The 14,010-nt window shown below is 40.0% G+C and overlaps 1 protein-coding gene across 3 annotated transcripts in view; it reads right to left on the bottom strand.

Annotated features, from left to right (window-relative positions):
• Mad (Mothers against dpp) overlaps positions 1-12,159 on the bottom strand; it is a 126,821-nt gene extending 114,662 nt beyond the window's left edge. Inside the window, exon 1 of one of the 3 annotated variants that reach the window (XM_067154005.2) lies at positions 12,117-12,159. The gene's annotated coding sequence lies outside the window, so the exon portion shown is untranslated. Of the gene's footprint in view, positions 1-12,033 lie in introns of all 3 variants that reach the window. The other 2 variants (XM_067154006.2, XM_067154004.2) reach the window with 2 other exon arrangements.
• Positions 12,160-14,010: the final 1,851 nt, after the last annotated feature.

The following is a 14,010-nucleotide window of genomic DNA, read 5'->3' as shown; positions in this document are numbered from 1 at the left end:
GGCCAAACTGCTTACTACATTTCCACCTAACTGAATCCCTCCGTGCCATTTTATACCTTTCAGCAGATGATCCATGTAAACTACAAACAGCAAAGGTGAAAGATTACAGCCTTGTCTAACCCCTGTAAGTACCCTGAACCAAGAACTCCTTCTACCATCAATTCTCACCGAAGCCCAATTGTCACCATAAATGCCTTTGATTGCTTTTAAATATCTACCTTTAATTCCATAGTCCCCCAGTATGGCGAACATCTTTTCCCTCGATACCCTGCCATACGCTTTTTCTAGATCTACAAAACATAAACACAACTACCTATTCCTCTCGTAGCATTTTTCAATTACCTGGCGAATACTGAAAATCTGATCCTGACAGAATCTCTGTGGTCTGAAACCACATTGGTTTTCATCCAACTTCCTCTCAACGATTGATCGCACCCTCCCTTCCAAGATGGCAGTGAATACTTTGCCTGGTACACTAATCAACGAGATACCTCGATAGTTGTTGCAATCCTTCCTGTTCCCTTGCTTATAGATAGGTGCAATTACTGCTTTTGCCCAATCTGAAGGTACCTTACCAACACTCCATGCTAATTTCACTACTCTATGAAGCCATTTCATCCCTCCCTTCCCACTATACTTCACCATTTCAGGTCCAGTTTCATCTATTCCTGCTGCCTTATGACAGTGGAGTTTATTTACCATCCTTTCCACTTCCTCGAGCATAATTTCACCAACATCATTTTCCTCCTCCCCATGAGCTTGGCTGTTCACAGCACCACCAGGATGATTTCTTTTTACATTGAGAAGATGTTCAAAATATTCCCTCCACCTCTCCAGTGATTCCCTGGGATCTATTATGAGTTCACCTGAATTACTCAAAACACTATTCATTTCCTTTTTCCCTCCCTTCCTAAGATTCTTTATTACTGTCCAGAAAGGTTTCCCTGCTGCTTGACCGAGCTTTTCCAGGTTGTTACCAAAATCTTCCCACGACTTCTTTTTGGATTCAACAACTATTTGTTTCGCTCTGTTTCTTTCATCTACGTACAAATCCCTGTCTGCCTCGGCCCTTGTTTGGAGCCATTTCTGATAAGCCTTCTTTTTACGTTTACAGGCTGCTCTCACTTCATTATTCCACCAAGATGTTTGCCTTTTCCCATCTTTACACACAGTTGTTCCTAGGCATTCCCTTGCTGTTTCTACTACAGCATCCCTGTATGCCACCCATTCACTTTCTATATCCTGAACCTGCTTACTGTCTACTGTTCGAAACTTCTCACAAACTATATCCATGTACTTCTGTCTAATTTCCTTGTCCTGGAGATTTTCTACCCTTATTCGTTTGCAGACAGATTTCACTTCTCTACCCTAGGCCTAGAGATACTTAGTTCACTACAGATCAGATAGTGGTCTGTATCATTGAAAATTCCCCGGAAAACTCGTACATTCCTAACAGATTTCCTGAATTCGAAGTCTGTTAAGATATAGTCTATTATGGATCAGGTACCCCTAGCCTCCCAAGTGTAGCGGTGAATAGCCTTATGCTTGAAGAATGTATTCGTAACAGCTAAACTCATACTAGCACAGAAGTCCAGCAAACGCTTCCCATTCCTATTAGCTTCCATATCTTCCCCACAATGACCAATCACCCTTTCGTATCCTTCAGTTCTATTCCCAAGTCTCACATTGAAATCGCCCATTAGCACTATTCTATCCTTGCTGTTCACCCTGACCATGATGTCACTCAATGCTTCATAAAACTTGTCAACTTCATCCTTATCTGCACCCTCACATGGTGAATACACGGACACAATTCTAGTCCTAATTCATCGAACTGACAAATCTACCCACATCATTCGCTCATTTACGTGCCTAACAGAAACTATGTTGCGTGCAATGGTATTCCTGATAAAGAGCCCTACCCCAGACTCTGCCCTTCCCTTTCTAACACCCGTCAAGTACACTTTATAATCTCCTATCTCTTCCTCGTTATCTCCCCTTCCCCGAATATCACTTACTCCTAGCACATCCAGATGCATCCTCTTTGCTGACTCAGCCAGTTCTACTTTCTTTCTTCCATAAGCCCCATTAATATTGATAGCTCACCATCGAATTCTATTTCGTTCGCCAAGTTGTTTCCAAGGAGTCCCTCGCCTGTCAAATGGGAGTGGGACTCCGTTACTCCCATAGGTCCGAGGCTTGCTTAAAATGTTCTGAGGACGGTAAATTCATGAAGCAGGATGCTACCCTACTTGGACATAGTCCAAGTGAGGATCTATCCACTAACGGGTTACGGACCACCGGTGAATTGTATAGTCCTAGCCGCCTGAGCACAAGGAGGGCCAGGACTCAGAATATGTCCGAGATGCCCACTCCCATTCCATAGCAACTGGTATCCCGACTCTCAGGACCACTTACTAGGCCACTCAGCCGTTGCCCATGGTTCACGAACTAGGACGTGACTACAGTAACCCATGAACATGACCTTCCTATCACATTTATTTTTAACTGCAACAAAATACCATTTATTACTTCAGTTTCTCTATATAGTTCATCTGGTTTTAGGAGCACCACATCCAGAATATTCTTCCCTTTAGGGTACATCCCCAGCATTAGCCTGGTGTGAAAATGGGAAAACCACAGAAAACAATCTTTAGGGCTGCCAACAGTGGTGTTCGAACCCACTATCTCCCATGATCTGTGAATTGTTTTCAGATGGAAAATTTGTATTCATGCATGACTCTGTATCCTACCATAAGGCAAAAGGAGACAAAGTTCCTCTCTGACAACAAAGTTAAGGTTTCGGACTGCCCCGCTGACTCATCAGAGGAAATTTCTGCAGAACTTGTTGCAGAGAAAATGCATTTGATAGAAAGTATAATCAATGTGGCACCAAGATGAAATCACAAATCAGTGTCTCAAATGTATCAGTAATATGCCAGACAAGAGTCAAAGCCAAAACTGCTGCAAAAGCAGATGTCACAAAATATCAGCTTCTGCCTATTTTTTCCACAAAATTATTTCAGCATTAAAATGCACGACCAGTCAGTTGATGACATGTGGGAAGATGCTGCAATACAGATACATCAGGCAGCAAAAGTAACTCTGGGAAAAACAAAACCCAGGTGAAAATACATTGTAAAACAGACCTGGTGATGGGATGATGAAGTCCAACAAGCTATCAAGGAGAAAAAGGCAGCCTTTAAGGCTTTGTGGAAGACACACCTGGATACTGACCTTCAGAGTTAAAGTGCTGAAATCAGCAGCAAAAGATCGTTGTTACCAGGATCTGTATATCCAGCTTGACACACCAGCAGGAGAAAATAACGTTTATTGCTTTGCAAAGTCCTGTAACCGTTCAACCAGGACATTGGATAAGTCATGCATATCAAGGGAGCTGGCAACAAATTACTACATCAAGGGAGCTGACAACAAATTATTACAAGACCAACAAGCTATTCTTCAAGGATGGTTAGACTATTTTGCAGATATTAGCAACAAAGAATTTGATCATCCACCAATTGCAAGTTCCGATCCCATCTATGGAGCCATGCCTTTGATTATGGCAGAGGAAGGAATGATTGCCATAAAGAAGGTGAAGAATGGAAAAGCAACTGGCCCAGATGACATACCAGCAGAAATCTGGAAAATACTTGGCAAGCCCGCTGCAGAATTCCTTGCTATGCTCTTCAACCAGAACATCAAGAGCAAACTTCCCCGTACATGGACAACTAGCACGACAGTTCCAATCTGGAAGGGTAAAGGAGACATGAGCGACTGCTCAACATACCGCCTGATTAGACTCCTCTGCCATACACTAAAGATATTTGAACGAGTGCTAGACAGCAGGCTCAGAAACACTGTCACAGTAACATCCAACCAGTGTGGATTTGTTAAGGGCTGCAGCACCATCGATGCCATCCATGCCATACGTCTATTGTTGGAAAAACATAGGGAGAGGCAGAAGAGTGTATACATGGCATTTCTGGACCTAGAAAAAGCATGCGACCACGTACCACATGGTCCGGCCCCGCAGTGTAGGGGGCAGCGCATCCGCCTGTCACCCTGCAACTCCAGGTTCGATTCCTGGCCGGGTTAGGGGTTTTTAAGTGTAAATGATTAATATCCCTGGCCTGGGGACTGGGTGTTTGTGTTATCCTTAACGTTTCTTTCCTCACATTCAACACACTACACTTCCGCAATTCCAATTACACGCAGGTTCATATCATATGGTGCAAGTGGGGAAAAAGATCTCTATAGGTCAACACCCCAAACAAATAGCATTTAAAAAAAAAGACCCCCATGACCTCATCTAGCGAGCTCTTCGTAGTCATGAAGTTCCGGAAGCCTATGTAAAAAAAAAAAAAAGACCCCCATGACCTCATCTAGCGAGCTCTTCGTAGTCATGAAGTTCCGGAAGCCTATGTAAACTGGGTACAACTTATATATCACAATACAACTAGTGTGGTCCGGAGTCCGGCTGGAATCTCCCCGCCTTTTGATATCACTGTGGGTGTACATCAGGGCTCAGCTCTATCACCATTATTATTCATCCTATGCTTGGATATAGCAATGGCTGACATACAGGCATCACATCCTTGGACCCTTCTTTATGCAGATGTGGTACTTGCCCAACAAACATGCCATGGACTCCAATGCCAGACACAAACTTGGAGCAACTAATTAGCTAAGAACACCCAGAAAACCGAATACATAGAATGTGGCCCCCAAACTAGTGGGACCATAAGGATCAATAATCAAGACTTGCAGAAAACCATGAATTTTAAATACCTAGGGTCAGTTGTCATTTCAAACTGTGATGCCACATTTGATACCTGAGCACGGATTAATGCAGTTTGGCTCAATTGGAGCCAAGTCACCGGAGTCCTCTGCGATAAAAAGATGCCTCACCATCTCATGGCAAAAATTTACAAGACCGTGATACGCCCTGCAGCGATTTATGGGGCAGAATGTCGCCCAGTGACAAAAAAGTATGAGCAGACTCTTCATACAATAGAAATGAAGATGCTTTGATGGACTCTTGGACTGACTCGATCTGACCACATACGAAATGCAGCTGTTCGACAAAGGTTTGGCGTCACTCTAACTATGGAGAAAGTGAGGGAAGTGTGTTTCCGCTGGTGAGGTCACGTTATGAGAAGGAAGGGCGGCCCAGTCACTAAAACAGCCCTCTAAGTTGATCCGGGAAGAATACCACCATGTGGAAGGCCTTTAAAGCGGTGGACTGACATTATCAAGGCTGACATACACGACGTTGGTTTAAAACCTGAAGATGTTAGCAATAGGACGAAATTGAGGAGATGTAGCAAAACAGCAGACCCTATACTTTGGAATAAACGCTGGGGAGGAGAGATTAAAATGTAGGGCCTAATGTGTTTCAATAGTGTTATGACTATTGTCATACTAACATACCATATTTTAAAGAGTGCTTGTGCTGTAAACTTAAGTAATGAAAATTGTATGTATATCACGCGGACCTAATAAACTTCCTGGCGCCCAATATGCATTTTATTTTATACAGTCACATCATTTTAATTCGCACTGTATAGAATAAACAGAGCAAGCTTGATGTTTTGCAAAAGTAACTGTGCTGGTCAACAACCATGTTCTTCAAGAGCATGAAAAGTTTTAGTCAATTTCAAATACTAACGTCTTCCACTAATTCAATCCAACGATCAGGATTTGCATGATTAGACCTAATACTTAAAATGTATGTTTTGTACCTAAAATTATTTTAATGTCTTTTTTTTTTTTAAAGAATAAATTAACCCAAAAGGTATTCCATATCTTACAAGATCCTAGCATTAGGCTACATGCTGTACACTTATGATGGTATTATATATAGAAAAAGATGTGTCTTGAAATTAAGGGAAATATACAATTCCCTCTCAGCCAAAACTGGTAGTGTGTGCCACTTTGACGATAAATTTCCAAATTCTTTGAAATTAAGAAAAAACTAGGCAAATAACTGATACAGAATCTACCACCTGGGTGACTGCCCTAAATGCAGGTAAATGGTGAATGATTGAAGTTTTCTTCTTTCTCATCACCTGCCTTACTTCTTCACACAATTAGCAATGGTTTATATATATATATATTGGGGGCGTAATGGGAGTGTGATGCGTCGTTGTAATCCATCTTGCAACATTAACATAAGGACTCGGCAAGTTTGAGTCCTCTAGCCTCTCACACTCCAACTCCAAGCACGTAACCTACAAGAGGTGTCCCCGTTAAGCCGAGCAACCCAGCGGAAGGTTCGGGTAACCAATCCCAGCGGGAAGCTGGGTCGGCGAGCCGATCAGTGCGGGAGGATCACCAATCCGTCAATGAAGCAGGCGTGGTGATTATGCTTCACGTCCTTTAAGTCAAAAGACAATGAGTGACATTAAGGTGAAATTCCTACATTCCGGAGGTAAAATAGCCCCACAATCGGATCTCCGGGTGGGTGCTACTTTGATGTCCCGTGAAAGAGAAACAACCACAGGAAAAATCCAAACCTACCAGCTCTGCATGTACAACTGTCGTTCTCTATTAAGCAATGACAGATTAGAAGAGCTCGAAGATGAACTTGGAAAGATCAACTGGAGCGTAATCGATCTATCTGAAGTACGCCGTAAAGGAGAAGGGTGTTACCTTTTGAAATCTGGTAATTTATTCTATTACTGTGGTGAACCAGAAGGAGGGCTTAATGGAGTAGGATTCCTAATCAACCGACATCTCGTAAACAAGGTCTCTGTATTAGAAGGTACTTCAAGTAGAATTGCGCGATTAGTTCTAAAACTCTCTAAGAGATACGAAATGCACATTTGTGCAAGCGTATGCGCCCACATCAAGCCACTCAGACGAGGAGTTAGAATTCTTTTATGAGAGTCTACATGAAACCTGTGAGAAGGGGAGTGACTGCCACTTTCAAATAGTAATGAGTGACTTCAATGCGAAGGTTGGAACCTGTAAGACTGGTGAAACTGTTATTGGAAACTATGGGATAGACGAGAGAAATGAGAGAGGGGAGAGATTGGTCCAGTTTGCCGAGTACACCAACATGCGTATAATGAACACATTCTTTAAGAAACACCCAGGGCGTAAATGGACATGGAGAAGTCCCAATTTTAAATTCACCAATGAGATCGATTTTGTTCTCTGTAACATCCCTCAAATTATTAAAGATGTATCAGTCCTCAACAGATTCAATACTGGTACTGGTAGTGACCACCGACTAGTAAGGGCTAGAGCCGAGTTAAACATTAGGGAACATCGACTTAAACTAGTGCGGGAGAAAAAGAAACAAATACATCTTAAACATCTAGAAGAAAATAAAGAGAAATTCCATCAAGCCCTTCAACAAAGCCTACATGACACAACTGGTGAAAATCTGGCAAAAATGCTAATGGATACGGCTGAAGTAATTGGAGGGTTGAAAAAGAATAACACTCGTGATAAGAAACTCAGTGACGATACCAGGAACCTGCTAAAGAGGAGGAGAGAAATGAAAATTCAGTCTGACTGTGACAAAATACATGCTTATGCTTCAAACTCTGACTACGGCTTTAAGCCATCAACTGTCACTCCTAATTATAAGATACCTCCATTTTTAAGTGTACCACCTAAGAACCTACTATTTTAATACCATTTAAATGTATTGTATATTTTTAGTGAAATGATTTTATATGCTTTCCACTATGTATTTAAAATTTAATATTGACTAAGGCTTCAAGCCATCTTCTGTAATACTGTACCATCCTATGACGTCCTTTTCATCAAGTGAACAACACATGTTTTCATCACTACAATAGAGTTTTAGTTATTTCATGAACATTTGTATAATAGCTGTAGAATATTTGGAAACGTTGTCTGACAGAAATAATAAGGTTTTGATTAGTGACTGAAGATGCCTCAAAATATGAGGCGAAACATGTCTCACTTTTGAAAAATGTTTCAAGTTAAATGTCAATATCTTATATTGTATTGAATAGGTGGAAATAAAATTTTAAATATTTTCCTATATTTAAAGAAATATAGAGTCCGCTCCGCAAGGATTATAACATAATATGTTTGTTTGAATGCTGCTATTCTTACCTAGAAATGATTCTGGAGGAGAGATGTGTTCATTACGCCTGCCAGGGTCCAACCCAACCACCCCTAGAAGTAGCCTATATTTACTTTTATGACCTGAAGTATTGCTTCTGCCAAGGATAACGGGCATTGACCGACGTTTCCAACCACTGCAAATTTAAAAAAATAAAGAGGCCCACGGAGTTTGAAATTGTTGATAAACTTAACTACGATAGGTTAATATGGTTGTCTGATCCATACTGACTTGTCTGAATCTAGTACAGAACAATTTAAAATAGTTTTACTTGAGTCCGCCTTGTCATGGCGTTGGACAGTAACCTTACACTTCTTCAATTCCTCCTTTAATCTCAGGGCTTATGGCAAGAAAAAAAAAGGTAATTTGTTAGCTTTAACATATTTTTGCACATCCAGGCCAATCTCTGTCATGAGAACAGTAGCTCCTGGGCCACTCCCTTCAAGAGGCCTTTCTTCTATCGCCGCAGTGCATACTGTCCGCATGGCAAGGAAAAATAAAATAGCCATATCAAAACAAACAACAGTTGGCAGCCTTGCTATTCTACTCACCTCAGCGCTACTAGTGGACACCTTACGTGTTAAATAAAGGACAGTCACTTCACGTGCGCCACATAGTGGTACCTCGTGTTACTAACATTGTGGGACGGACTCTCTAGTTCTGCCTACTACGGTATCACAATAATGATACTGCTTGAAACTATGAAAATAGCAGTTGAACAGCATACACACAAGTCCTCAGAAACTTTGGAAGACTCCAGCAAAAGAATAACCTTTGTTTTGTATCGACACTGTTGACCTGAGTAGGTCAGACGGTTGAACGCTGACTCTCTGAGCCCAAGGTGGCGGGTTCGACCCTAGCTCATTCCGATGGTATTTGAAGTTGTCCTTCATTTCTGTATAATGCTAAGGATCATACGTACTTCTCAAAATTATCCAAGTCATCAATAGTTGCTCTCTCGATATCAAACTTTCACCACACAAACGTGCGCACGGAACGACTGTCCTTTGTATACTTCTCCCAGATGACGTAGTCGGGGGATGCACAAGGCTGCCAACCTGTTTACTTAGGACTAAGCCCCCAGATTAGAGCCGCAAAGCAGCGTTAGGCCTCTAGTTTCCTGTGGAAACACCATTGGTCTGGACTGGTTAGGATGGGGCCTGGACAAGACCAGTGATATGGGGGCAAATAAAGGGGCCATGGGGGCGTAAGCCCCCAAGTCAGAGCCGCGAAGCGACCTTAGGCCCCTAGTTTCCTATGGAAACACCATTGGTCTGGATTGGTTAGGGTAGGGCCTGGACAAGAACAATGATCTGGATTGGTCAGGGCAGGGGCTGGACAAGACCACTAGTCTGGAAGCGAACGCATTCTACGTGAGCTAGTGTTGAAAAGGTAACAACTTTTTTCTTGCCATGCGTACAGATAGCGCATTACATGTGGACTAGTGGTGGAAATATGAATTACATGCTCCTTCCCTACTTTCTTCCTGACAGAGATTGTCCTACGGCAATAACAACACATTGTCTTTGGCCTAGCAATAAAGCCACTTCATTTACTTGTGTTTTTATTCTGCCAGGGTCGGTAGAAGAATCTAATTATCGTGATTGATATGAATGACATCACATGCCACTTTACGCTGGCCAATAGGAATGCAAGTAGCTACATCAGCAATGGAAAATGGCATGTAATGCCCTTCATTAGGTTACAAAAGTAAATGCACTTCTGGGGGTCGGATGGTGGGTTCTTGGGCATTACACTGAACACATCTCTCCTCTGACACTCATTCCAAGTATGATTTCATTAATTTCTACTTTATTATAATGTCAGAAATATGTAGCCACAGGATGTCAACTTTTGCCTCAAAGTCTGTTTACAATCGCTGTCTTCTTTTACTGGGAGTGCAAAATGGCTTTCCTCTAGCAAAGCCTTCTCCTTTCCATTAAAATTCTCTTAATGCTACTCAATGAAATACCTGCAGCCTTGGACACATACTGTTGAATTAAATATGTAGATTCTCCCCTGTTTTTTATTTCAAGTATTATACATGTTACACAGTATTTCCCTACTCTGGCTATGAAGAACTTTCCTATCACCCAACTTTCTAACGTGACAACTATACTTTCCATTACTACAATACATTCCAAGCATGGTTCTCACACTGGAGGTATATCAACACTTCACATTCACTTTTCCTCCCCTTCTCCAACCTTGACACTGGGTCCTTGAGTTATTGCACATTTCACTGTTTGGTCTTTGCTACATCTTGTGACCAGTGCATACCATTAAAGGTTACTGATCAATGTTTTAAAATAATTTCACTGCTATGAGACAGAATTTACAAGTGTGTGATTAGTGCCACAGCTTAGTCAATGGCTTTCTACCTGGATGACTGATGTTTGAACCTCAGTTAGTCTCTAAACCCCAAATAAGAACATTCTACAGCACTGCTTACAATAGAAAAACACAACCTTAGGAGATAAGTTGCGTACCTCAATTGGTTAGGCACTGTGGGACTGAAGATTGTTGGAGTCAGGTAGCCTTTGCACGAACTTAAATGAGGGGAGACTCAAGCCTGTAGATTCACCGAGGCATTTAAAAAATGCCTTTTTGGGGGAGAGGGCGTGATTAGCTCAGTGGATGGGCTGCTAGTTTCTCTACCGGAAGGCTGAGGTTCGAATCCTGGTCAATCCTGGGCCGAATTTCATCTCAAAAATCACATGGTGTCAGGAAGCGCCAAAAGCAAAATGAACCTGGTGACTCCAGCAACCCCAGAAATAATGGAATAAGCTGAAGAAAGAAAGAAAGATTAAAGAACCCCTTTTCTGAGCAAAGTTCTGCCACTCCAACAACTCCTGAGATTGACAGAAGTTGAGAGGATGTTCAATGTAATAGAACAATACTTCTGAACCTTTGCAACACACCCTTAAATCAGTTAAAATGATGAACACTCCCAAATCAACATTATTCATGCACATGAAAAACATTAACTAAGCTTGCAGGGAGTATGTTTACAGACCCAATTCCACACTATCATAAAATATTCTTGCATTTTAAAAAACAAATTTGCATGCTATAAACAAAATTTTGTCATGAGCTCTTGAACACCAACACTAATACAATTTCAATAAAAAGTGTGAGGAACTTTTCAAAATGAAAGTGATGAAACATTCAAAATTTAAGGTGGTACTCTAAGATAAATACTGAACTGTCAAAGTATAATTCTGATAGACCACCAATCTGAAAAGAAATTCCGAAATCTCACTTCCAGCATTCACTTTCACGAATTTCTGCAAAATAACACGACACTGAGCAATGTTTGTATTTTCCGCCCACCAACAAACACACCCGATTTTTTTAATACATAATTCCCCACGACTCAGAAAATTTAAATGGAAACGGGGCCAATCACCTAGTCTTTTCTGAGAAATGGATAAATGAGTAGCTACAGGGATCCTTTTAATACACATGACAGCGACTGCATTGATCAATTCTCTCTTTACAAGCGTTAATACCCGAGATCGACAATTTGGGCATACGATGTTAACTCGAGCAATCCGTAACCCTTCGGTTATGTCAAGAAATGTCAATGACAAGTCTCCAGACGACAGAAATTATCTGGCACTGAAATGATACTCCATTGCACAATATCGCATGCAAGCCTCTGATTCATCAGTGCATTACTAGAGACTTAGTTACCAAAATACCATAATAGATTTCAGAATGACAATTACGAGAAAAGTTTAATTGTTAAGTTAAGCTACTGTCCTTAAAACTTCACGTAACAGTAGGTATTTTATCTTCCGCAAAACAAAACTACAAGCTAGCATCATTTGACTTAAACAGGCGGCAGAATGTCTAGACACTATCTGGAACAACAAACAAGCCTATTTCTCAAAGAAATGTTCAGTGCCTTACTAGAAACAAACCTTTGTTCGTTACAATAAACGTCACACTCCCAATTCACTCACACTTGGGTCACTTTTCAATATTATTTGTCACAAATGTTTACCTTCCCGCAATAGGCCTACCCCAAAATATTATGGCTTCTGTTTACTGGCGACTGCAAGTCGGGAACCGCAGCACACACTTACGTATTCATCCGCTATGAAAGTCGGCGAGAGATACTTTACACATGATTTTTTTTGTAAAATGAGGCAAGAAAGTTACACTTTCCACTGTAAACTCATTCTTTTAAATTCTGTAATCGAATGAAATAATACAGAAAATCAGGAGCAATATTTTCGGTAACTATTTCACTTTGAGGAATAATAGGTCATTTGTTCGTGACGTCAGGAAGTAGGGTGTTTCAGAAACAGCTGTATTGTTCGAAAACATCTTTAATTTTCTTTCTACAATTTTCAAGCAATACAAATCCATAGTCAGAATGTACAGATGCCCATAGAGAACTATTCACACATTGTCTTCTACCATCTAAACAATATTATAAAAAGTAAATAGTTAACGCGCATTTCATTTACACATGGCATTCATATACTCAAAGACTCACAACAATTCCAAGCTCAAATGGAAAAAAATAGGTATAAAAATGACCGTCAATAATAAAATTATGTGTAGCATAAGCAAAGTAACATAACATGATGTTTCATACGTGTAGAATTAATTTCTCCTTTTGAATAATTAAGAAATATTTGTTTATTTTGTTTGCTCAAATCTAGGATACCAGTAGGCTACACATAATGTAGGTACTTTTAAACCACAACCTCATTAAAAAAAGGCCATTACATTACATTACCATTACAGAATGTAAAAGTGCGATAAAAGTTGTGACACATATCATAATTATACTAATGTGTCAGTCACAGAATACAGCAAGGACTAAGATTCAGTACTATGCTCAACTTGGGCGCAGCTTCTTCTAATTAACTATATGTACAAATAACAATAAAAAATAAAAATTATCAACATGAACTCAAAATTAGGTGTTCCTAACTAAAAAAAATACAAATATTATGCATAAATTAAAAGCTCATAGTCAACTTTGCAAGCTGCTTCTACATTGACCTCACACAAAAACTTATCCAACATTTCCATTAACAAAAAACTGTTTTAATTCAAAACACCACCTTTAAAAGCAAGCATTAAAAGTAGAACACTATACAGTACACATAAGACCATCCACAGCCATTTATACAGACTCAAAAGTAGACTGATTTCAAATGAGATCCAAACACATTGCAAGACTACTAGTTGTTAAACCACAAAAAAGACCTTTGGCACACTAGTCTATAATACAAAGAAAATAATACTGATAAACAAAAAGTAAAATGAAGCACTGAAAATATTTTTAAAATATGCTCTACAATAATATAAATAATGACATAATGAAGTACTGTATGGTAGGCTAACTTACATTATGTACTGCGTATCAGAAACATTGCAACTTACTTTACATGTCTCCACATTAGGAAATATTTTATTACATGTTATCATCTGATTAGATGATGAATCAAATGTTGTTCAAATATTTTTTAAGAACTCATGAAAAATTAATATCAGTAATGGTTCCAAATTTCTTTCAAATGGAAATTAAACATTTGGAGACAATTTTTGGTTACTGGCGTTATGTCATATTGTGATTCTTCAATGTTGAATCCGTTATAAAGTGATAACAATTATAACATATCATACTGCCCTAACAACTGTCTTAAGAGTAAATTAATTACCTCATTGGTCTAATTTAGTAGTTCCCAAACTTTTGCAGCTGTTGGCCCCCTTCATAAGCTCTGCAAATCCCATTCCCACCAAATACCATTATTACAATGATTATGTCTGAGATACAATTATGTTTGAGAATACGATTATATAGAATAAATTAGTGGATTTCAGAAGTACCATATTATAGTTCCAAAACTGGGGGGGGGGGGGGGGGTGCTTCCTTTTAG

The sequence above is a fragment of the Anabrus simplex genome, chromosome 9 (assembly GCF_040414725.1).
Source record: "Anabrus simplex isolate iqAnaSimp1 chromosome 9, ASM4041472v1, whole genome shotgun sequence".
Classification (NCBI taxonomy): Eukaryota; Metazoa; Arthropoda; class Insecta; order Orthoptera; family Tettigoniidae; genus Anabrus; species Anabrus simplex.
The sequence above is the reverse complement of the archived record's forward strand: the minus strand, read 5'-3'. Positions and strand labels throughout refer to the sequence as shown.